The sequence below is a fragment of the Bos mutus genome, chromosome 7 (genome assembly GCF_027580195.1).
Source record: "Bos mutus isolate GX-2022 chromosome 7, NWIPB_WYAK_1.1, whole genome shotgun sequence".
Lineage (NCBI taxonomy): Eukaryota > Metazoa > Chordata > Mammalia > Artiodactyla > Bovidae > Bos > Bos mutus.
In genome coordinates, this window is record NC_091623.1 from 47448533 (window position 1) to 47470982 (window position 22450).

Sequence of the window (22450 nt, forward strand, 5' to 3'; positions counted from 1 at the left end):
TCAAATGGTTGCAGTTCTTAGGAAAAGAGGAACTCTTTCTCCAACACTCAAACACTGCTTAGAAAAAGCACAGGGAGCACAACTCCTCGGCAATTATTGAGTAAAAAGGATGAGGCGCCATCAGTTTCCTGCAATTTCTCTCTGGAGAGAGGAAGGGTGCTTTAAGTTCCAAGTTTCTCCTCTGGTGGAAGGAAGGACTTGCAAGTTATGAATTTCCCAAGTTATCTTCAGAAGTGAAGGCCAAGGACATGCAACCCCCACTGGCCCTCAGACCAGGGAGGAAGAAGGCCAGTGGCCACCACTAGGGCTCAGAAAAGAGGCAGGGTATGTTCACTAAATATTCTCCAGGAAAGGCAGAGGGCCTCCAAATTGTCCTTAGTAAAGGGGACAGGGGCCCGAATCCCTGCAAGTTTTCTTAGAACACAATCATTCTTATCCTGGCAATTCTCAGAAAAGTGGGCAAAGCAAGAATCGCTAAAACTCTTCTCAGAAGAGGGGCCAGGGGTAAGATTCCTCAAAGTTCTCCTCAGAAGAGGGTCGAACCCGTGACTCTAGTCAGAAGAGAGCCCAGGGCAACGAATCCCCTAGGGAACAAGAGCTGGCCACAGTTCGCCCAGAGTCCTTAGAGCGCGCCTCATGCGGCCCCGCCCACTGCCCGGCGTAACCGCTCCACGCCCGGCCGGCCTAAGCCGCCTCCGGTGCATTGTGGGTGGGGCGCCCCTGCTGAGCACTGCGGGGAACCCCCTGCCCAGACAGTTGTCGGCCGCCGGGTAGCCGGGCAGAACCCCCCGCCAGTGTCCGAGCAGCCGACCACGGATTGACTCGTCCTCACGCCCCGCCCTCGCGGTGTTCCTGCCCCGAAGCTAAAGCCCCGCCCCCGAAGCGCCCTCACTGGACCTGAGGTCCGCTCCACTCTCCCATTGGCAAATCGCATGTCATTCATCTTGTCCCGCCTCCTCGGGCCCGCCCAAGCCCCCGGCGCGATCCCGAGGGCCAGCCGGCCCGTATGCTCATTGGCCGCCGAATGCTGTCCGTCACTAGGCTGGCCACACCCTCTCCGGGGTGCGGATCCCGGGAACCCTGGCCGGACCTCATTGGCCTGCGGCGCCGCCACTCGGTGAGACGTGCCTCAACCCGGAAGTGTGAGAGGCGAAATCTGCCTAGCAACCGGGGAAGCCGGGCTGCGAAGCGGGCAATTTCAGTGTGAGACGGAGCGGCGAGACCAAGCGGCGGCTTCGAGCGCGGCGCGGCGGCTCCTCCCGCCCGGGGTCAGCGCCCCGGCGCGCGCACGCGCACCCCCGCTGCCCGAACGCGCTCCGCGCCGCCCGCGCAGTCAGTCGGTCGATCGTCCGTCGTCCTGTCGCCGCCGCGGGCGCCGCCGCGGGCGCCACCTGAGGGAGCTGCCGCCGCGAGACCCGAGCGGACGGGATCCGACCCTGCCACCCGAGGCCGTCTGGGGCCCAGCAGCCGCCCGCAGAGGCGCCGAGCAACTTCGGTGAGTGAGGGGCGGACGCCGCTGGTGGCGGGTCCCCGGCTTCCGGTGCCCCGGGCTTCTCTGGGGCTTCCGCTTCTCCGAGGGGGCCGCTTCCATGCGTGGACCCTCTTGTCTGGGGGAACCTGCTTCTCTAAGGGACCCTGCCTCTCTGAGGGGAGCCTCCCTTCCCTGAGGGTGCCCCATCTCTTTGAGGGACCTCCTGCTTCGTTAAGGGGCCCGTTTTCTGAGGGCCCCGCGTCTCTGAGGCACCTCCTCTGAACTTCTCTAAGGGGACCCCTGCTTCTCCGAGCGGTTGCTTTTTATGTGGGACCGTCTCCTTTTCTGGGACCGACCCCCATCTTCGCTGAGGGGCCGCCACTTCTCTGAGGAGATACCCCTGTTTCTAGGGGACCCTGCCCCTCAGTTCTCTGGGGGACCCCCACCTCTTTAAGGAGAACCCTGCTTCTCGGAGCTGTTGTCCCACTGTGTACTGTGTTCCTTTTTTGCCCTTGCTTTTTTGAGGCGTCCCCTGCTTTTCATAGGTTCCCCTTCCTCCCTACCTTTCCGCGTTGCTCTCCCTGCTTCTCTGTCCCCAGTTCTTTGGGTGGCCTCCCCCTTGGCTCCCCTCAACTAATCTGAGGTGTTCCTGCTTCTGTCAGAATCCTTCTTGGAGGTGTTCCCCACTTTTTTGAGTTGTCCCCACTTTTGATGGGACCCCTAACTTTTTGATGAGTACCTCCATTTTCCTGAGGGGCCCACTACTCCAAAGTGCTCATATTAATGACTGGATCCTCATTTGTCTGAAGAAATGTTCCCCACTTTTCCAAAACAGTTTCCATTTTGTGGGGACTCCTACTAATCTGTGGGTGCCGCAGTGTTTGGAGGGGTCCCTGGCTTCTCCAGAGGTTCTCTTCCTAAAATGAAATGTCCCACTTTATTAGGCTCCTCACATCCCTGAAGTGTGCCTCCACTCTTTCAAGATACCCTCTCTCTGATTGAAGAGGGAATGAGTTTCTTCACTTCTCTGAAGGGTCCCCCTCCATTCCCAGGGGTTCTCCTTCCACTTGCCTGAGGACATTTCCCCTTTCCTAAGGTTTCCCTCCTGATTCTTTAATGCAAAGACTCTTCCTTCACTTTTCCTTTGAGACCCCAACTTCAGACCCCTGTTTCTGTTTTTGGTACTCAACTTCTGTTCTGAAAGGAGAGATCAGAAATATGCCCCTCCCACCTTCAGTCTTCTTTCTGGCCAGATTAGGGGTATTCTCTGAATTTTTACCTCAGCTTCAGAGGACCTGGAGGGAAATTGTGGCTGGAAGGGAAATTGGGAGACAGGCAAAAAACAAAACGCTGTTTTCTCTTATCCTTTAAGGCCTGCTAGATTTGGGGGAGCAAGAGCTGTTGTCAAATGACAATTGTGGTTACTCCATGTTTGAGTTATGGGGCCACTACAGTGTTGTCAGGCCAGTGCAGAGACAGGACGGACAGGGCTGGAGCACTGTACCCCATTATCACACCTTCATGTTGTGGGACTGACCCACTTCCTGTCCCATCCTCAGTCCTCCTCTGCACGCTAGAACTCACCCCCACCCCTGCAAAAGGAGAAGAAGAAAAAAAAAAAAACGCTCATTCAGGTCTTCCTGCTGTGTTTTCTCTCCTGAGGTCAATTCATTTACCCCTTGATCTCTAGTGGATCTTCAGTTTGTGGGACACTCTGGTTTGAAAGGCAAGGCAAGAAGCAGGAAATGGGTCACCTTCGATCAAGGAAGGGAGGAAGGGAGGCAGAGAACAGGGGATTTGAATTCATTTCTCTAAGTTAGGTGACTTCAGCTTGGCTCAAAGGAAGTTTTTACGTGGCTTTTACAAATCTCATGTGTACTTTATTTTAGTGGCCCACCCTGGATTCCAAGTTCACTCCAGTAGCTAATTTTATCTGTTTTGCCAAACGCAGAGCTCTCTGGAGCCCAAGTTGATGAATGCTGGCATTGAGAGATGGTCCAAAGGACAGGAATGAACTCAATTTGAAACCTGAGTAACTTGTAACCACTTCGTGTCCATGCACAAGTCTCAGGCTAAAAACGTGGGGAGAAATGTTCCTGGAGTTCCGAAATATAGGCTGAACTTGTTTGGTTTAGCATTTCAACCAGCTCTTCCCTCTGACTGCTAGAACTGCAGTTCACTTTACAGTTTGACTTAAGACTCTCTCTCTCCTGTTCATTTCCATCTGGGTCTTGCTTAATTTGCGTCCTTTGTGAAGACTCCTGCCGAGGCTATAATTTGAGTTCTAAATCTGTCGGTGGACCATGTGGACACAAGTTTCGACTCGAGCTATTTTCTTCTGTGGAGAAGGGCTTGGAGAGTTTCCTGGGCCCTCTGCTCCTGCAGTAGTCAAGTCCAGGCAGGAAGCTGCCCCAGACCTGGTTGCTTCTCTGCTGCCTCTTCCTGGTCAGCTGTAGGCACTGCCCTGAAGGGAAAAGGAAGATGGTGGGGAACTCAGGGCTTAAGATGTCCTGAGATAGGGCAGAGAAGTGCTGGCACATGTTTATTATTTGAAATGAAACCCACAGGACCAGCAGGGTTAGGGAAGGGGGAGCTTTGAAGTCAGAAGGACCTGATTCAGATTCTGGGCCTGTCCTTCCTAGCTGTGTGGCCTTAGATAAGTTTTGGCACAAGATTAGCACATTACTAAATATTTGAGGGGGGTCACATCTCCGTGAATATGTGTGAAGGTGCCTACAGATGGGAAGTGCTTCCTAGATGTGTGAATGAATGAATCTGGGATAATGAGCCGGAGGCAGCCAGCGCAGCATCTAGCACGTGGTTGGTGTGCAGTAAAGGTTGGGTGTTGTGCTCAGGAGACTATGGTTCTGGCCTGGACTCCCCGACCAGGAAGCATTTGATATTTTGCCAAGGCTAAATATGCCTGAAGAGCAAAGAGAAAGAAACTTGTCTCTTGCAAAATCCACTGCCTATCTGGGTCTAGCATTTTTCCACGTTCAGATAGCAGTTGTGAGATAGATTGGCTTTGTGGCAGGGGTTTGTGTTTGCCTTGGCCTTGCTTTCTCCCTCTGTAAAATGGGGTAACCTGTGAGTTAAGGACAAGGAGATATATTACTATAATTAGACCACAGGCCGGATAGAAGATTATTACAAACTTGAATTGTAGGAAGAAAAAGAAGGTGAACCATATAGGATCCTAGGCCAGATTTTGGGACCGCTTTACTGAAGGATATGCAACCCGATAAGTGATCTCTTCTTATATTAGAACCTTGGAAGACAAACCATTCTTTTTGGGTAATGGATCAGATTTGGGGACAAAAGACTGCAAACGTGATGTACAAAGGCATTTGTTGCCACACAATAATAGTACATTGAGTGTGTAGCGTAGTGCCCGTGAGATCAGAATTCACCTTGAGGTCCCAAATATCCAGAGAACTGTGGAGGTGCTAACTCAACCTCTGTGGATGGGGACTGGAATGAATGGGCAGGACACTTTTTTTTTCTGAGAAGCTGTTTTTCTTAGCAATTAGTGAAAGCCTTAAAATTGGGCCTGATGAGTTGGGCTCAGCCTTTTTCACTTATTCATGTGGGGACAGATGGCACTTGTCTCTGATAGCTACACCCTGGGTTGCAGGGGAATAGTGAGTGAGAAATCTGAGCTAGGCCTCCACTGCATTGCTCCCAAGTTAGAAGAAAAGGGTTCCCTCCAAAAAATATCCCCTCTCCCTTCCTCTGCCCTCCACTCCCCCTCTCCCTCTCTTTTTCATACACACACAGTGAATTTAACTGTTGAAGCTCAGAAATATCTGCCAGTCTTAAATTTCTCTTAATTATCTTAAGGACATTTATTCCATTATATGGGAAAAGAGCAAAGTTTATTATTTTTAAAATATAAAACACAAGGTTAAGAACTTTAAAGGGATTATTATCCCTTCTGAAATTATGTCTCTTATGTACCACAGACTTCACTTTGGTGGATGGTGGCGCCACCATCTCATCTCTTTTATCTAACAGGAAGTTTTTTAAACCTTTTTTTTTTTGAATTGAAAGATCCTTACAGCAATAAAAACCCTTGGATAGTTAGAAATGATATTGATCTAGGTACATTCATTAGATGTAATGTAACGTGGTTATCCGTTGGTAGGCTGCTCTAAAAGGCATGTGGGTCCCAACACTGCCCAGCTTCTAACTCTGGATGATAAACTGTTGATTTATGTAACTGAAATAGCTGGGGAAGTCAGGATTTCCTTCCTGTTGGAGACAGCACTGGGGGGCATTAAATCCCTGCGGGATTTTGATGATAAGAAAGAAGCTGACCTCTTTCGAAATTGGAAACTATTCTATGGAGTTGTTCTATTCAAATGAATGGATGTTGTTATTTTGAATTTCTAGTTTTAAGTTTGACATTATCCTCTCTGCACACTGTCTGCCTTTGTCTATATGGGTGTGTTGCTTGGATATGAATTTATCCCTCCAAACTGGCATATAAGGGACGTTTGAACACTCAAGTAAGGGCTTAACTTGCTACGAGTTTTCCTGTGTGGCCCTAAGGTAGGGTTTTTGTTTTTTAATGTAACTTAAATTGAATTGGAAAATAGAAAGTGTTAGATCTTCTGGCTGGTATAACTTCCTATGCCAGCAGATAATTCAGCAATAAGTGGGTGCCAGTGATGCACCAGGCACACCATGCTCGGTGCTGGAAGTCTGGCAGTGAGCTGGCTAGAGAGATGCAGTCAGGCCTCTAGGACCTTAAGTCCTGGTCAGAGACAAATAAATGAACGACTATCTCAGGGCTTCTCTGAGAATATCCCTGGATGTTGAGACTTTGGGGTAGGGTTTCTTGAAGGTTTGGAAGTGAAACCTTACTACCCTTCTAATTTCCTCACTGGACTCTTTTTTTCTGTTTCCTCCCTCTGAAAGAAGGCAGAAATTATGGTGTTTTCCCAGTTGATTGTTGGCTTTTGGCACTAGTTGATCCAGGATGACTGGGGCTATAGTCTTGGAGAAACAAAAGGGATTCTGGAACGGTTATTTCCCAGAGCATTTTCAGCTTTGCTTCTCCTGAAGCTAGTGGCAATGTGTTTTTGGAATCCCGTGGTATTTCTTCATGGCAGTGCCTATTATGCAAAGAGATGCATGCATGCATGCTAAGTTGCTTCAGTCTTGTCCAACTCTGTGCGACCCTATGGACTGTAGCCCACCAGGCTCCTCTGTCCGTGGGATTCTCCAGGCAAGAATACTGGAGTGGGCAGCAGTGCCCTTCTCCAGGGGATCTTCCCAATCCAGGGACTGAACCCATGTCTCTTCTCTCTCCTGCACTGGCAGGCAGGTTCTTTACCACTAGTGCCACCTGGGAAGCCCAGATATGCAAAGAGATACACAACTCTAAATGTCCTCTTGCGTCATTTGGAATCTCTTAAAAAAAATCAGACAAGGGTAGTACTTGGCTGTTGTTTATGGCAATGGAAAGGTGAGTTTCGAAGAGCTAAGTTGCTTTATCTTGTAGTATTCTTGGCGGAGTTCCCTCTGCCCTACGGTTCCTTCTTATACTGGGACTGGGGAAGCACTAGTTTGATTTTCCTGTGTTGTGGTCCAGATTTGATGTTAGTCCACGTAGAGCAATCATGTGACAGGTGTTTTTCTTAAGTAAGTGTATTTGTGAGGGGTGGAGCCAGAGAGCAGGGGTGGATACTCATTCAGGGCCCAGGTTCCAGGGGAGAGGGAGCATATTACAAGGAGTTCCTGGTAGTCTTCTTTTCCTTTCTCTCCACCCAAGTACTGACTTCTGAGGTGAAGAGGAAAGCGGAGGCCGGAAGTGGGCGTGGACAAGTATTGCAACTGTGCACGTGATCAGACTCCCACCTCTGGGCTCTGCTGCCCTTGGGAAGTGGATGCTTGCTCTCTCTTCACTTCCTGTTCCCTGCCCTCCAGGCTGCGTTCTTAGGCTCCAGTGTGAGCATAGAAAACATGTTAGGCTCTCACTTTTTGCTCAGTAAGCTGCTCTGTCAGAGCTGGGAGCTAGTGGACCTACACTTAGCAGGGCTGGGGGCCCAGCTCATGTACCCACAGATTCAGGACTGTCTGGCAGGGTGGTTAACAGGACAGTTTCCTGTTGCATTATCACAAGGTTCCCTGCAGTAGCTTGCCTGCAAAAGGCTGCTCTGGAGATGTGTATAGAACTTACGGAAGCGACAGTAGATAGATCCTTCTGCAAGAGTGTGTTCTTGGATAATCGTTTGCTGTTATTTGTCTTTACTGCTTGGTAAAAAGTGCCATGGGAGGCCCTGTGTGCAATAGAAACTTTAGAGCCAGAAGGCCAGATTCTGCCACTTGCTGGCTCTGTGCCCTTAGGAAAGTGGCCTAACATTGGAGCCTCAGTCTCTTCATTTGCTGGTGGGGATGGTAAGCACGAAGCAAGCAGCCAGACTGTTGTAGGTGCTTAGTAAAGGTAGCTTCCTGGGTGGTTCAGTGGTAAAGAATCCGCCTGCCAAAACAGGCGATCCCCTGGAGGAGGAAATGGCAACCCACTTCAGTATTGTTGCCTGAAAAATCCCATGGACAGAGGAGCCTGGCAGGCTACAGTCCATGGGGTCGCAAAGAGTCAAACACGACTTAGCAACTAAAGAACAACAGTAAAGGTAATTGTTATAGAAGCATACCAAGGCTGGCTATTCCTCTTGAGGTTGGCACCCGATAGCTACCAATGGCAGTTAACACTGCCTAAGAGCAAACCAGTCCATGTTGGGGCCACAGGCTGCTGTTTATGACTGAGGGCCAGTGATCTAGAACAGCAGTTCTCAATTTTTTTGGCACCAGGGGCTGGTTTCATGGAGGACCGGAGGGAAGGAGGAGGGTTCTGGGATGATTCCGGCGCGTTACATTTATTGTGCACTTTGTTTCTGTTGGTACATCGGCTCCACCTCAGATCATCAGGCATTCCCAGAGGCTGGGGACCCCTGAGCTGGAGGGTCCTGGATTGGCTGGTTTTTCCCAATGGGTTCCCTTAGTTCACTGTAGCCTTAGACTGCCCCTGCTGCTGCTGCCACCACCGCTGCATCACCTTGGTATATCCTGTGGACTTGCCGTGCCTTCTGAAGCATGACAGGGTGACTAGGAAAAAGGCTCAAACTTACACACTATGCGCCTGCAGTATGTTACAGTAAAACCCTTACCTTCGAGTGTGATGGGAGTGCTCATTTAACTTGTTAAGGGTTAGGCGCCTGGCTGGATACAGTGGCCCTCATATGCTGCTAGGAAAAGAGAGGTTCCTGAACTGGAAAGTGCAGCAAAATGCTGCAACTGGAATGTGGAAGGAGGGATGGATTGGAGAGCCTGCAAGGGAAGGGGAAATGTGGAGAGCTCCTTTTTAGGTGACTGGGCATTCACGGGAGAGGAACAGCATGGGCATCATCAAGCACCTGGATGTGAAAAACAGTCTGGTGAATTCTCTTGACCTGAGGTGGTTATGCTCACTTACAAATCAGTTTGAATGGAGCACCTTTGGCAAGAAAAGCTCAGTCACCTTCAAAAGTAGAGAGTCTTATAAAATGTGTCATAGTAGGATTCAAGATTGAACTATAAAGTTGTATTTAAATTGACCTCTGAATAAGTATTTTCAATCAGAAACCGGTGGTGGCTAGTGAAATCAGACTGTACAGACTGTCTTTGTAATAGTATGCAGTCTACATGGAGGACAGATAATGGGGACTGCTTCTGATTTTTCTTTTAACATTTATATATTTCAGCTGCACTGAGTGTTAGTTGCAGCACGCAGGAGCTTTAGTTGTGGCATGTGGAATCTAGTGCCCTGACCAGGAATAGAACCTGGGCTCCCTGCACTTGGAGCGCAGTCTTAGCCACTGGACCACCAGGGAAGTCCCTGTTTTTGAATTTTTTCTTTTCTTTGAGAATTGTCATTAAAATTTATTTTAAAAACTGTATTGATTTATTTTTGACTGTGCTGGGTCCTCATTGCCGCACAGACTTTTCTCCAGTTGTGGTGAGTGGGGCTGTGCTCTAGTTGCAGTGCCCTGGCATCTCGCTGCGGAAGGCGGGTTCTGGACACGCGGGACAACTTCGGGAGTTGTGGCGTGTGGTCTCGGTGGTTGCAGCTCCCGGGCTCTAGAGTGCGGACTCAGTAGTTGCAGTGCACCGGGTCAGTTGCTCTGTGGCATGTGGCATCTTCCTGAGTCAGGGCTTGAACCTGCGTCCCCTGCATTGACAAGTGGCTTCTCTACTACTGAGCCACTAGGGAAGCCCTAAGCTGGTCTAAAATTCTTAACATGCAGAACAGTTTTTTAACTTGCATGACATTTTCAAGGTTTAGGCTTTATATTTTATATTTATAGAGATTTCAAGTTTATTTTTATCCTCTTAAAGTATCTATACTGAAGGTTGATTTTTTAAAAATTTTATTTTTTATTGAAGGATAATTGCTTTACAGGATTTTTGTTGTTTTCTGTCAAACCTCAACATGAATCAGCCATAGGTATACATCTGTCCCCTTCCTTTTGAACCTCCCTCCCATCTCCCACCCCATCTCACTCCTCTAGGTTGATACAGAGCCCCTGTTTGAGTTTCCTGAACCATACAGCAAATCCTCATTGTCTATATATTTTACATATGGTGAAGGTTGATTTTTGACCCAAATTTGAAGAAAAGATTTTACTGGTCTCAAACCAGGAGTTGGTAAAATTGTAGGCTTGACTAGGTCAGCATGGAATAGGGCAAGCTGTGAGGGAGAAAACTAGAAAGACCCACCTCATGTATTTTCTATAGTAAAATGCTGGGCACCAGTGGAGGCGGCAAGTACTCATCCTATTAGGAAAACTTTGGGAGGAATGTTTTCCTCCTTCCTATGTCAAGTTGGAAGATCAGCCATTTAATAACTGGGAGATGGAGGTATGAACTGGATACTAAGGTTTTAAAGTATGTTTGTCTTCATGTCTAAACCAAGGATGTTTATTAGCAAATGAATGATGTGACTAACAGTTTCTTTGTTAAGCAGGTTTGAATAGATTTATTTCTAGACTTAAGACTGTCATATAGCACTTTTTTTTTTTTTCCTGGTCGTCTTCTGATTTTTTTCCCTTTTAATTCTTTAATTCATAGAAAACATGGTTCACTGACTAACTTTTCAAAGACTTAAAATAGATCTAAATTAGGTGTGCTTTTTTTTTTTGTCAGCCATGTATAGACACAAAAGAGATACTCCTTGCCAACTGGTGACACATGCAGATGAAGACAGAGTGGGAGATACACTTCCGGTTCACGGGTCACAGTGATACTTCTTAGCAGTTTGTATTTAACCCTTGAGGGAAGCACTTGTGCTCAGAACCCTGTAATAGAGGGGTATCATCAGGGTCACAGAGACTAACACGCGGAGCCTGAACTCCATGTTGCATTGACACGAAGTGCTCAGAGTCGTGGTTAGAAAGGATATTCAAACACGTGTTGACAAGGCGGCTCATCTCCAGAGAGCTGCACTTCAGAGAGCTTTCCTGGGATGAGGCAAACAGGAGCTGATATCTCCCACAAACTCCAAGACTAGTGTAAAAGTGTTGTGATTGTTTTTATTTTTTTATTTTTTGTGATTGTTTTTAAACAGTGACATTTGTGGTAGCAGCTGTAATGTGTTGGGAGTCTTGTATTTTTCTTAAAGTACATCCTCTTTAACTCTTTTCTGGTCCTTGAAGAACGTACAAAAAATATCAACGTACTAGGGAAATGAAATTCACATAGAAACGAATCTTTTCCTTTCCCAACCCAATTGCTTTGTAATCTCACCATCTGAATATGAATTTGGAGTGAAATAAGAAACTTAAAAATAATCCTCTTAGAGACTGTGGTTATATTGTCTCTAAACTCAATGAAAATAGTTTTAGACTTTAGAGTACTAAAAATGCAAAGTGTGGAAAGCAGTCAGTGCTCTTTTGCTTTCTTTCTTTTTAAATAATCTTGTTTTTAACTATTTATGTCTGTGTTTATGTATTAATTTTTGGTGCATTGGGTCTTTGTTGCTGCACGCGGGCTTTCTCTAGTTGCGTTGAGCTAACTCCTCTCTGGTTGTGTTGCACTGGCTTCTCCTTGTGGCTTTTCTTTTGCAGAGCACAGGTTCCAGGGTTTGCGGGCCTCAGTAGTTGTGCACAGGATTAGCTGTCCCTCAGCATGTGGAACCGTCCCGGACCAGGGGTAGATTCTTAACCACCGGACACCAGGGAAGTCTAGTGCTCTTTGTCATAAGGGTGCCTTTTAAAAAATATGTATTTATTTTTTATTTGGCTGCACTGGGAGTTAGTTGCAGCATGTGGGAGCTAGTTCCTTGACCAGGGATCCAACCCGGGTCCCCTGCATTGGGAGCTCAGAGTCTTAGCCATTGGACCATGAGGGAAGTCCCTTTTTTTTTTTTTAAACTTGAATGAACAACCTGTTTATTCTTTGGAGAGCTTCTTAGAATACAAGTTGGAGCTTAGTATCACTGTTTGATAGCGGCAATCTGAAAATTGGTTAAAGTCTTCATAACTAGGGCTGCTTAGCTTGTGAATTTAAGCATTCTGAGAGAGAAAGCCAACTAGAAAGTTTAAAGGATAATGAATCCACCCCTTTTCAGCCCTTTCTGCGCCGAAGCCACTCCAGGAGTAGCCAGCTCTGGCCCCTTGCCTCTGCTATTCTCGGTGCCTAGGATGTCCATCCATTAAGAGCTGGCTCAAATGTCACATCCGCAAAGATTTCCCAGAGCCCTTCCCAGGGAGGGGAGCAGTCCTTTCCTCTGTGAGTCCTGTCTTTCCTACGAATGCATTTTCTGCATTGAAATCATTCTGTGTCTTTCTGTGCCACCAGCCTGTGAACTTGTTGAGCTGGTGCCTCTAGGCTCCCCAGCCTACAAAATCCAGTTCTTGTTTATCACGTAAGACATCTTAAATTTTTGTCCAGCAGAAACTTCAATTTTCTGATTAAAACCCAAAAAGTACAGTACCTTAAACATTCAGTAGGTGATGCTACTCCTTTTCAGTTTCACACTATTTTGGAGCCTTTGACGAATTTCTGCTTTATAAATGAGGACACGAACATGGAATTTGGCCCAAATTTCTTTTCGTCAGTCCCTCTGTTGTACAGGAATTTAGCTCAGATGGTGTTTGGAAGTTTATCTAATAGTACATTAGAGCGATAATTAGAATATTTCTTCAGTGGTTAGGGTGGAAGGAGGGTTGGCTATTATTAGCAAGGATCTGAACGATATGAAGTGAATTTGGCAGAAAATTTTGTTTAACCTAATAACAGACGTGTTTTTATGTTAACTGGCATCTATAAGTATTAAGTGACTGCCTGTTCTTAGGGCAGAGGGAAAAAACTTCAAGAGAAACATAGTTCTAGCCCTACTTGTCTCTTAGTGTTTTCAGTTTTAGAATGGCATCTGCAGGTGATTGCAGCATATTTCTTAATCACCAGCTGAACTGTTTGCTGTTTAGTCCAGTACTATGGCACAAGGCCTCAAAGCCAAGCAGCATCAGCATTCACCCACCTGAGCATCTGGGACTCCAAACAGGTCTGGATTCACCATCACTTTTTCCATCTACACACTTGGTCCTCTCTTCCTATCACCCTTTGCCAGCCAGAGAAGTTGGCACTATTCTTTGGAGGACCACCTGTCACTAATTCGCATCTCAGTCCATGGGGCCGTGTCATTACTGCGTCACAGCTGATGCCTTCCTCTTTAAAACAGGATGGTTGTCACCTGGGTGATTGACACAGGGTTTGCCAGCTCAGATTCTGGGATCCCTATGTCAGGCTCAAGTCTTGGATCTCCCACCTGACCACACTTTGCTGTGTCTGTATTTAATTAAGTAGGATTAATCACGACCCAGTTGAGGAGCAGTGAGGTAATATTTTGCTTGTATTGCTTTAATATACATCACCTGATTAATTGTTGAGTAAAGCAGTTCTCAAAATACAGAGCTGCCAAATTAGAGTGAAGATCATATTTGCTTTACCTTTGCCTCTGGGATCAGGGATTTTTCTGCATTCCTCTACCCAGTTACCTGTTTGAGAATAAAATGTTTTTGTTTGGTTTTTGAATTTGAACATTTAAATTTCTTTGTAGCAAAGCAAATTGTTGACAAAACTGGGTCAGGCAAGGTGTCTGCGGGCCAACAACTTGTATTTTGTATCATTTTTAGTTTGAGGAATGCTTCTCTTTTGGCCCTGGAGAGATTGTACCAGATATTGGCTTTAAGCCCTTGGAAGATTTTTTGGGTGGGTTGGGGGACGGGGGAGCCTGGTGGGCTGCTGTCTCTGGGGTAGCACAGAGTCTGACAGGACTGAGGTGACTTAGCAGCAGGGGGTGGAATCAGCAACAAAAAGTTGCCAGTTAGGTATGGAACTCACAATTAAAATGGGCTTTTTTGAACTTCTTATTGAGGTGGGGGGGGGTGTGAAACATGGCAGAAAACTTTTTATTTGTAAAACTTATTCTACATTGTTTTTAAAGTTTGGGGTCAAGACCAGTTGTGGGTCAGAATTATATTGATTCTCTTTAAAAAAATGAAGTAGAAAAATATCAGTACATTTCAAGTGGTAAAGGTATGTTTGGTGAAACTTTGTTTCACTTGATGAATATGTATCAGGATGTGTTAACTAGGTGTCTCATCCTGAATTATTTGTATAAATGCCATAAAAAGAGCTTCCCTGGGCTTCCCTGGTGGCTCAGAGGGTAAAGTGTCTGCCTGTAATGCAGGAGACCTGGGTTCGATCCCTGGGTCGGGAAGATCCCCTGGAGAAGGAAATGGCAACCCACTCCAGTATTCTTGCCTGGAGAATCCCATGGACAGAGAAACCTGGTAGACTTACAGTCCACGGGATCGCAGAGTCGATACGACTGAGCGACTTGACTTTCATAAAAAGAACTTGGGAAGGGCCTTTTTGGTGATTCTTCAGAACCTAACCTTGATATTGAGAGCTTCTTGGAATACAAGATATTTTATTTTCCCTATTAAAATTGTATTTTGCTTTATGTAGTTGGATATCTCCAAAGCCCATCCTCTCGGTTTAGACTGTTTGCCGTGTTTCCTCCACGTCACTGCAGAGGGAAGGGCGCAGATTTGCTTTCTTGGGAGGTTTCACCTTCTCCTAGAGGCACGGGGCAGATTGGGAGGTAACTGGAGAAGGAAAGCAGTCATCTCTTAAGTGTTTTTAAGTGGGTGGGTCTGGCTCTTACTTTGTACAACTCTCTTTACTGAGCTGGAGGAATTATGGTTTTGCCGATCCCCTGGAGGGGAACTTCTGTGTGTCGACCCCGCGGGGGTGGCATTCGAACCTCGGTTTTCAGAAGCAGTTGCTGGATGTCTCGCAGCCCAGTTGGAGCGAGATCAGCAGTGAGCGCGCCGTGAGTCAGCCCTGGGCGCGGCCCGCTCGGCTGTGCCGCGCGGGTGAGCTGGCGACGACCCTTCGGCGCTGCTACAGGAGCCCGCCCGAGCCCTCGTGGGAAACCGGCGCACGGGGCAGGGCGTCCCGTGGAGGGCGGTCGGGAGGGGCGGTGCTTCCGGGGCGGTGCCGGTCAACTGACCCCGCCCACCAATACCAGGCCCCGCCCACAAACCGTCTAGCCCCGCCCAGCCGGGCGCGGGCGGGCGGCGTCGCCTTTAAGAGCTCCCCGGTGTTTTGGGGGCCGCGGGCCGGGCGCGCTGACCTGGTGCGCATGTCCCGGGCGGTGACGCCGGCGCCGGGCTCCATGTGTGCGGCCGAGGGGCGCATTATCTGGCCGGCGGCGCGGGCGGGCGGGCGGACCGGCGGAGCGAGCGCCGCGGGCCCGGGCGGCCCCACAGGCGGAGCGAGCGCGCGCGGCCAAGCGCCCCCAGCCCCTCGGCCGCCCGGCCCCGCAGGCGACCCTGACCCCGGCCCCGCGGCCCCTTGAATCCGCACACTGTCCTAGGGCCCGGCCGGCCCGCGGCCCGGTAAGTTCCGGACCAAACTTGGCGGGGGGCGGGGGCTGGGGTCAGGGCCGGGGTCGCGTGAGGGAGACTGGAGCGGCAGGGGCGGTGTGGGGTGGGCAGGGTCGGAAGGTCTGGGGGCTGTGAGGGACCCCGATGCGAGCGTGGAAAAGTGAGAGCGAGCGAGTTCTACTCCTTGTATTCCGGGAGCGTCCTCCTCGCGCTGCCCTGGAAAGTTCCGCGCTCCGACGCTGCCCGGGCACGTGGGGGCCGGGCCGGGCGGGGGTCCCAGAAAGTCGCGGCGTCGCCCCTCTTCCTCTTGCGCTTTCTCTGGGGGTCAGAGTCGGGGCCAGGTGCAGCATCCGAGCGTCCGGGACGGGCATGGGGGCAGTGGCACGTGGGCGCGCGGGGCGGGGGTCCCGGGCGGGAGACGAGGGTCGCGGGCAGGCCGGGCCGCGGCGCTGAACCCCGCGGCGACGGCGACGGCGGCTGCGGATCCCGTGTCAGAATAAGAGTCCCCGCGCGCCCACGCCTGCAGGGCTGGCCCTCCCCCCGGCTCGCGCCCTTCCTGCCTGACCCCGGGGAGCCACGGGACCCTTCCCCCTCTCTGGGTTCCGGCCTTTCTCAGGGCCTTATACTTTAAATTTGCCTCTCCATCTAGGCGTTGGCTGTATTGATTTCTTTTTTCCCACCTGGAAAGGGTTGGCATCAGTGACTAGACAGCAGCAGCTGGCCTTTTAAAGGGATTATTGCCAAGAATCGGAATTGATCACTTCAACAAGGAAAGGCTTATGGGCAGGGCCCTAGCCTAGAGCGTGACTGACACTTGGTGTGTGTGTAAACACTGGGACCCAGAAATGAATGGGGACCCCTCCCTTAGGCACTGAATGGGTTGGGAAACCTGCGTGCACGTTTCTCCCTTGCCCTGGGAATTTTGCAGGGACTGCTTAATTTTGTGTATTTGACTCTACCTTTTTACGTGTGTGGTTCATCCTTATCTTTAGAGCTTTGGATTCTTTAGATCAAAGTCCGAGTGAGTCACTTGAGCCTTTAATTTTTCTCTCTTCCTTACCCTTTTACTTCTTTCAGTTTTCTCGGAGTACACAGTACTGGTTAAGTCTGTGGTTCTTGTGTGTCCATTTCACACAGTGACACCTTCTGGCTGTGGTAGCACAGAGAAACTGCCGGACAGACAGCCTTCTGTGCAGTTCCTTCAGTCTTGGACCTACTGTCCTGTTGATATTCTTTTTCTTCTGATAGTGGTTACAAGTTTTCTTTTAAGTTCAGTTCAATTCACTCACTCAGTGATGTCCAACTCTTTCCGACCCCGTGGACTGCAACACGCCAGGCTTCTCTGTCCATCACCAACTCCTGGAGCTTGCTCAAATTCATGGCCACTAAGTTGGTGAGGCCATTGAACCATCTTATCCTCTGTCGTCCCCTTCTCCTCCTGCCTTCAATCTTGCGTGCAATGTTCGCTGGCACCAGAGTGGTGGTAGCTTGTTAGACCTGACAGCAAACTGTGGAGGAAAGATCAAACTGGCCCCGATTTGAGTGCCCACTGTATGCTAAGCTCAGTTCACAGACATATTATTTCAGTGTCACTAATAATCGGATTTGGGAAGGGAGAGTATAGTCTTCATTTTACAGGTGAGATAACTGGAGGCCAGGACTTCAGGAGGCCAGGCTGCTTGCCCAAGACTGCTGAGTAGTAGAGAGGTAGAGCTGGGCCTGCGCCTGCCCTGTGGGGCACCAGAGCCCAGGAATGCTCCCGTTTGCAAGCTGTGTATGAGGATTTTCTGGGAGCTCCCACAACACAAAGCCATATACTTGTCCAAGCTCCAGTACACCTCTGCTTGGAGTTGGGGGATGATCTGGTAACTCTGTTTCTAGCCCTGCTTTGTCCTTGGAGAGCAGAGTTACCAGGTGGCTTTTAAGAACCAAGCCACAGAGTCACCCCATTGCTTCGCTTCTATAGCCTATAACTCAGAAAAGTTGGCCCTTTTTTGGAGGAAGCGGTTTAGATTGGGGATTTTGAGAGTGATCTGCTAGACCCTCTCCTCGCTAACTCCCCCACCCTTCAGCTTTCATCCCCTCTGCTGCCCCTAAAATTCTGAAGCTGGTTTTTGCAGAGGATTGCCTGTCATCTTGGATGTGGTGTAGAGAATGGGATTAATGTATTAATGATTTGGATGCATTGTTATTTCCATTCAGATGACATCATTTTTTTTTTAAATGTCAAGTCATCTCTATTAATGCAGTATCATTTGGCAGATCCTACAATCTTATATTTTGATAGAGAGGAAAGAAATAATGCTGCTTTTGATAGAAAAAAATCCTGGAAGGATTTGTAGCAAGATGTCAACAAAATCTTTGGGTTAGGATTAGCAGTAGTTTTTTGTTTTAAACTTTTTGGTGTCTGTATTTTACTTTTTTTTTTTTTTTTTTTTAAGAAAGAAGACTTTTAAGTATTGAATGATAAAGCATTTAAAAGATTCCAGTTCTCAACTCTTGTAAGTAGTTTTTCTCACTTGTTTTGCATCACTTATTTTGTGACTTTGTGGCATTGCAAGTAGTGATTTCTCTATTGATTTATTCAATAAATATCAGAGTGCATACTGTGCCTCCGACACTGTGCTAGGAATCTCTCCCTGCTCAGTGGAGTTTACTGTGAGATTAGTGGGAGAGCAATTGTAACAAATCTCATAAACTTGGGAAACTTAACACGGGCCAAGGATAGAAGGATGCTGTGAACTGGTAAGCAGGACTCGAGGGGGCCTCCTTCCTTCATCTGGGATCAGGGGACATGTAGGAGCTAAATAAGTGGAAAAGGGAGAGCATTTCTGGCAGAGAGAGTGTTTGGGATTGAAGGAAGATCAGTGTGGTTGGGGCAGAGAGAGACAAAAGGGCAGGTTCCAGGGCTGAGGGGGTCCGGAATTTGCCATAAGAGCAGCGGGACCCAGCTGAAGAGGGCAAGGCAAGGGCCAGTGTGATGAGGGTGCATTGAAGCTCACAGCTAGACCTCCTTGGGCCTGAGATCGCAGAGGACTAGAAGATGCACCTGAAGGACACGAGTGGGAGAGTAGTGAAGCTGTTTCTGAAATGTTGGCATTTTCTGGTGTTCTGTTGGGAGAAAATAAAAAATGACCAGCAGAGTCCTGAATGTGTCAGTTTCCAAGACGCAAAAGTGTAATACTCTTACTACTGAATCCAGTTAAGGACTGTCAGTGTGAGTGTGTTAACCTCTGAAGGCATGGGCAACTCAAATACTTGTCTTGATAACTACCTGTTTGGACTTGGGGTGTTCCTGTGTCATCAAATGGAATGGACAAGACTGTTTTCCCTGGGCTTATTTTTTTCCCCCCAATAATTGAGATAATTTATGCTCATTGTAGAAAACCAGGAAGGTTATGAAACAGGGGAGTAGGTGAGGTCTTCATGAGCCGTCGTCCTGGGGTAATAGAGCATCGTTGGGATTTCCTTATAATAGTTGTCGGGTTGGGAAGTGCCGCAGAACCAGAAGAACGAGTTGGCAGTGTCATAGTTTGAGGCTTACAGAACTGTGCTGCCAGCTAAATGTGGTTGGTTGTTAGAATGGATGCTCTTGAGTTATATGAACTGTTTTAGGAGGTGAGTTAGTCGGTCTGGCTTCAGATTGCTATTTGTTCAGCTAATGAAACTTACTTCATGTGCCAACTGTGCAAAGCTACATCTTTGTCTTGAATTAGGAAGGCGGTGTGTAAAGAAGGTGGAGGTGAAAGGCAGGGGACCTGAAGAGGTGGCAGTGAGGTGGAAGGTGGTGAGACTGTTATTGGAAATGAGTAGCAGCTGGGGACCATCTTGCATACGTGTGGGTTTTGGCAAACGTGATGCAGGACTTTTTAGTCAAGAGGAGTGTCAGACCACAGGCTTCTTGCCCCTCCCTTTGCTTTCTAGGCTGTATTTGTGACCTCTTTTTTTGTCTGATGAAAATGTAGGTTAGTCTTTTAGAAGACAAAGAAACTTACTGTAATTGAAAACCTGCAGGTCGCCTTAGGAAGTGACTGGGAATCCTCTGGAACACTCCAGGGTATGTGAGAAAGGGTCTTTGCAGCTTCAGTGCACTGCATCCACTTTCTCGCTCTCAGTCTTCACAGGGGTACCTGTTTCACAGGTGAGTTTGACAGGGATCTTGCTTTCCTGTCCTGATCCCCAGTTCTTGGATTCCTTATGTGAAAGGACTGAAGATTTGATATGTGTCCGAGGAAATCTGAGGTAGAATGTGCTGGCTGGGGTGGGCTGTACCTGCAAGGGGGCTCTCAACAAAATTGAGGCAGGAGTTTAGAGGGAAGGTTTGATGAGGTTGTAAACTTTGAGGCTGTTTGGCCTCAGGTCCAGCCATAGCTGGGGGTGGGGTAGAGGGCAGAGGCGGAGTTGGAGGCAGCGTGGGATTGGAAAGAAAGTCTTCACTTGAGGCTGAAGAATCCTTCAGCTATTCTTCCTGTGTCTCCATCTCTACACTTGACACTACTTGACCTGCCTTGATGGCCAGGTCTTTTGATTTGAACCTTCAAACCTAATTCATCCTAAACGAGGTAATGCCTTTGAGCGCTCTCTAGTACTGCTGGATTACATGCTCATCCAGCTCCTCCTGGTGTGGGGGGGGGGGCAGGGTTCCCGGGCAGCAGGTCCCTTTAGAGGTGTCCTGGGCCAACCTTGGCTCTGCCTTAGGTTGGGTGTGGGCTCCACCCAGCCTCTTCGTAGTGACTTGACCTTGGTGAGCCTCATCCTCTGTTTCCCATTTCTTCTTCTCTTAAACATATTTGTTTTAATTACTTTATTTGGCTGTGCCAGGTGTTCGTTGTGGCGTGGGAACTCTTAGTTTCCTGACCAGGGATCGACCCCGGGGCCCCTGCGTTCAGAGTGTTAGCCACTAGGCCGCCAGGAAAGTTCCCCGTGTTTCATTTCTGAAAAGGAGGAAGTATTGTCTCCCATGATGACTGAGTTGGAAGTGAGATAATAAATGCAAAGGGGCATAGTTTAGCACCTAGTGTGTACCTGCTCACACTCGCAGGGCCACTGAGTGTACTCTTGTGGCTGCAATAGATGAGGCAGAGCTTAAAAGCTCATTGCGCTGCTTCTCACGTGTGGAGCACCGCCATGCTTGTGGAACAGATGTCGCTGTCTGCCCCTGAGAACCGCAGCCTGTCTGCACGTTTGAGATGGAAGAAGGTGAAGCCCCTACAGAGGGTGATGCTTGCCAGGGTCACCTTTTGCTGGGTTTTCTACATCTGGGCCTGGGCCCCAGCTTTTCTAATCTCAGACTGAATGTTTCTTCGTCAGCTTTGGTGCCTCCCTGGCAGTACAGAACGCCTGGGTTGGTGATGTCTCATGGGGCAAAGGGGACACAGCCCCTCTTCCTGACCCTGGGCTTTCTGAACCTCACATTTTGATTTTCAGGGGGCTGCTCTTCCAGTTGTAAGATGTTCACCAGGCAGGTCCTCATGGGGTCCTGCCGTTGAGAACCAAGAGGGGCTTCTGTACGTCTGGCCTTATCATCGAGTTCCCTTTGGCCAGGGATTGGAAATGGGTTGCTTGATGGTGCTTGCAGTGACTAATGGGAGAGTTTGGGCCTGAACCCTGTCTGTCTTCTGCACTTAGGCTGCTTGGGAATCTGAAGATCTGACAACAATTTACCATTTTTCAGCTGTGGGCAGGTTGCCTGGCCACCTGGCCTCAGCTTCCCCACCTGTAGATGGGCACTGTGTTTTTAACCTCATGGGATGGTTGCAAGGACAACTGAGAAATGTTTGAAAAAGTAGTTAGAGGTATCCTAACTCTTAGCCCTCCATTTACTTCTGAGATCAAACTCCTCCCCTGAGGGAATTCCCTGGTGGTCCAGTGGTTAGGACTCCTGGCCCTCCAATGCAGGGAGCGTAGGTTCCATCACTGGTTGGGGAACTAAGATCCAAAAACAAGCCAAAAACCAAAATCCTCCTCTGCCCAGAGGACAATTACAGGAATATCCCCCCCCAGTTTTACATCTCAGTTATCAAGCACAATGAAACACTCAGATGGAGGAGCTAGATTTTCTTTATAACAAAATTCTACCACAGCCTAACAATTTGGAGGTCTTCTGAACTCATTGTAAGGAGATCTCACCTAAAAAGGTCAGTCAGGTTGCCCAGAAGGGAATTAAAAAACGCCTTGTGGTCTTAACTCTGCATATAATCCCAATATAACATTTCCTCCAATTCCAGTTATTCTGTGCAATTACCCTTTGAGTCTGTGGCTGTTAAACTTGACCCAACACATTTTTACCTAAGAGGAAGGTTCTCACCAGGACCTTGGAGGTGAGCAGGTTTCCAGGCCAGTTTTTCCTTACTTGAGTTTACATTTGTTGGGCTTTTGTGGCAGTGACAACAGATTTAGTATTCTTGTGTGTTTTGGGCAGGCTCTCACTGCTAGCCAGCCAGTTGTGAAAATTTTGCTGCTGCAACTTTTATTCACCCATGGGGGAAAGTTTTTTTTCTCCCCCAGTTGTTCAGTGCTGTGGGGAAAGTAGGAGCATGGCAAACAGAATCCTTGGTTTGAAGGTGTTGGTTGCATTGGTTGAGTCACTCCAGACCTGTGATATTCTCAGGGCTTGCTTATCATTGACAGAACACTTTAACTTCTTTTCTTTCCTGTATTATTGTGTATGTAAAAGCTTAATGCATTCCTTCAATGGCAAGTGATTCTTTCAGAGGATTCTGGAGTCAGATCCCTCCCTGGGATTCTTGTTCGTGCACTGGGGAGATTTTGAGGGTTTGGTTAGTGTTTTCCTTGACACTTGTTTGATTAGCTGACCTTTTCAGCAGTTTGTGTGTTGGTCATCTGTCTCCTGCCTCTTTCCCCCAGACCTTTAAGGTTTTTATTGTTGAGGCTTTCTGTCTCTTTCAACCCCACAAGTAACATTTCCTGATACTAAAGTCTGGGGAGAAGGTGGGAGTCTCAGTTGTCAGTAGTAGTCATGCCCTGGTCTGCTTTTGAAGTTTTCTTGGTTAAGGATATTAACAGACTCGAGTCTGGATTG

General features: G+C 48.3%; 1 protein-coding gene across 6 annotated transcripts in view; it reads left to right on the top strand.

Annotated features, from left to right (window-relative positions):
- Positions 1 to 1148: 1148 nt before the first annotated feature.
- Positions 1149 to 22450, top strand: part of GATAD2A (GATA zinc finger domain containing 2A) — a 96502-nt gene continuing 75200 nt past the window's right edge. For 2 of the 6 annotated variants that reach the window (XM_070373418.1, XM_070373417.1), the window contains exons 1-2: positions 15146 to 15420; positions 17850 to 17909. The gene's annotated coding sequence lies outside the window, so the exon portion shown is untranslated. Of the gene's footprint in view, positions 1496 to 15145; positions 15421 to 17849; positions 17910 to 22450 lie in introns of those variants that run through there. The other 4 variants (XM_070373416.1, XM_070373414.1, XM_005910427.3 and 1 more) reach the window with 4 other exon arrangements.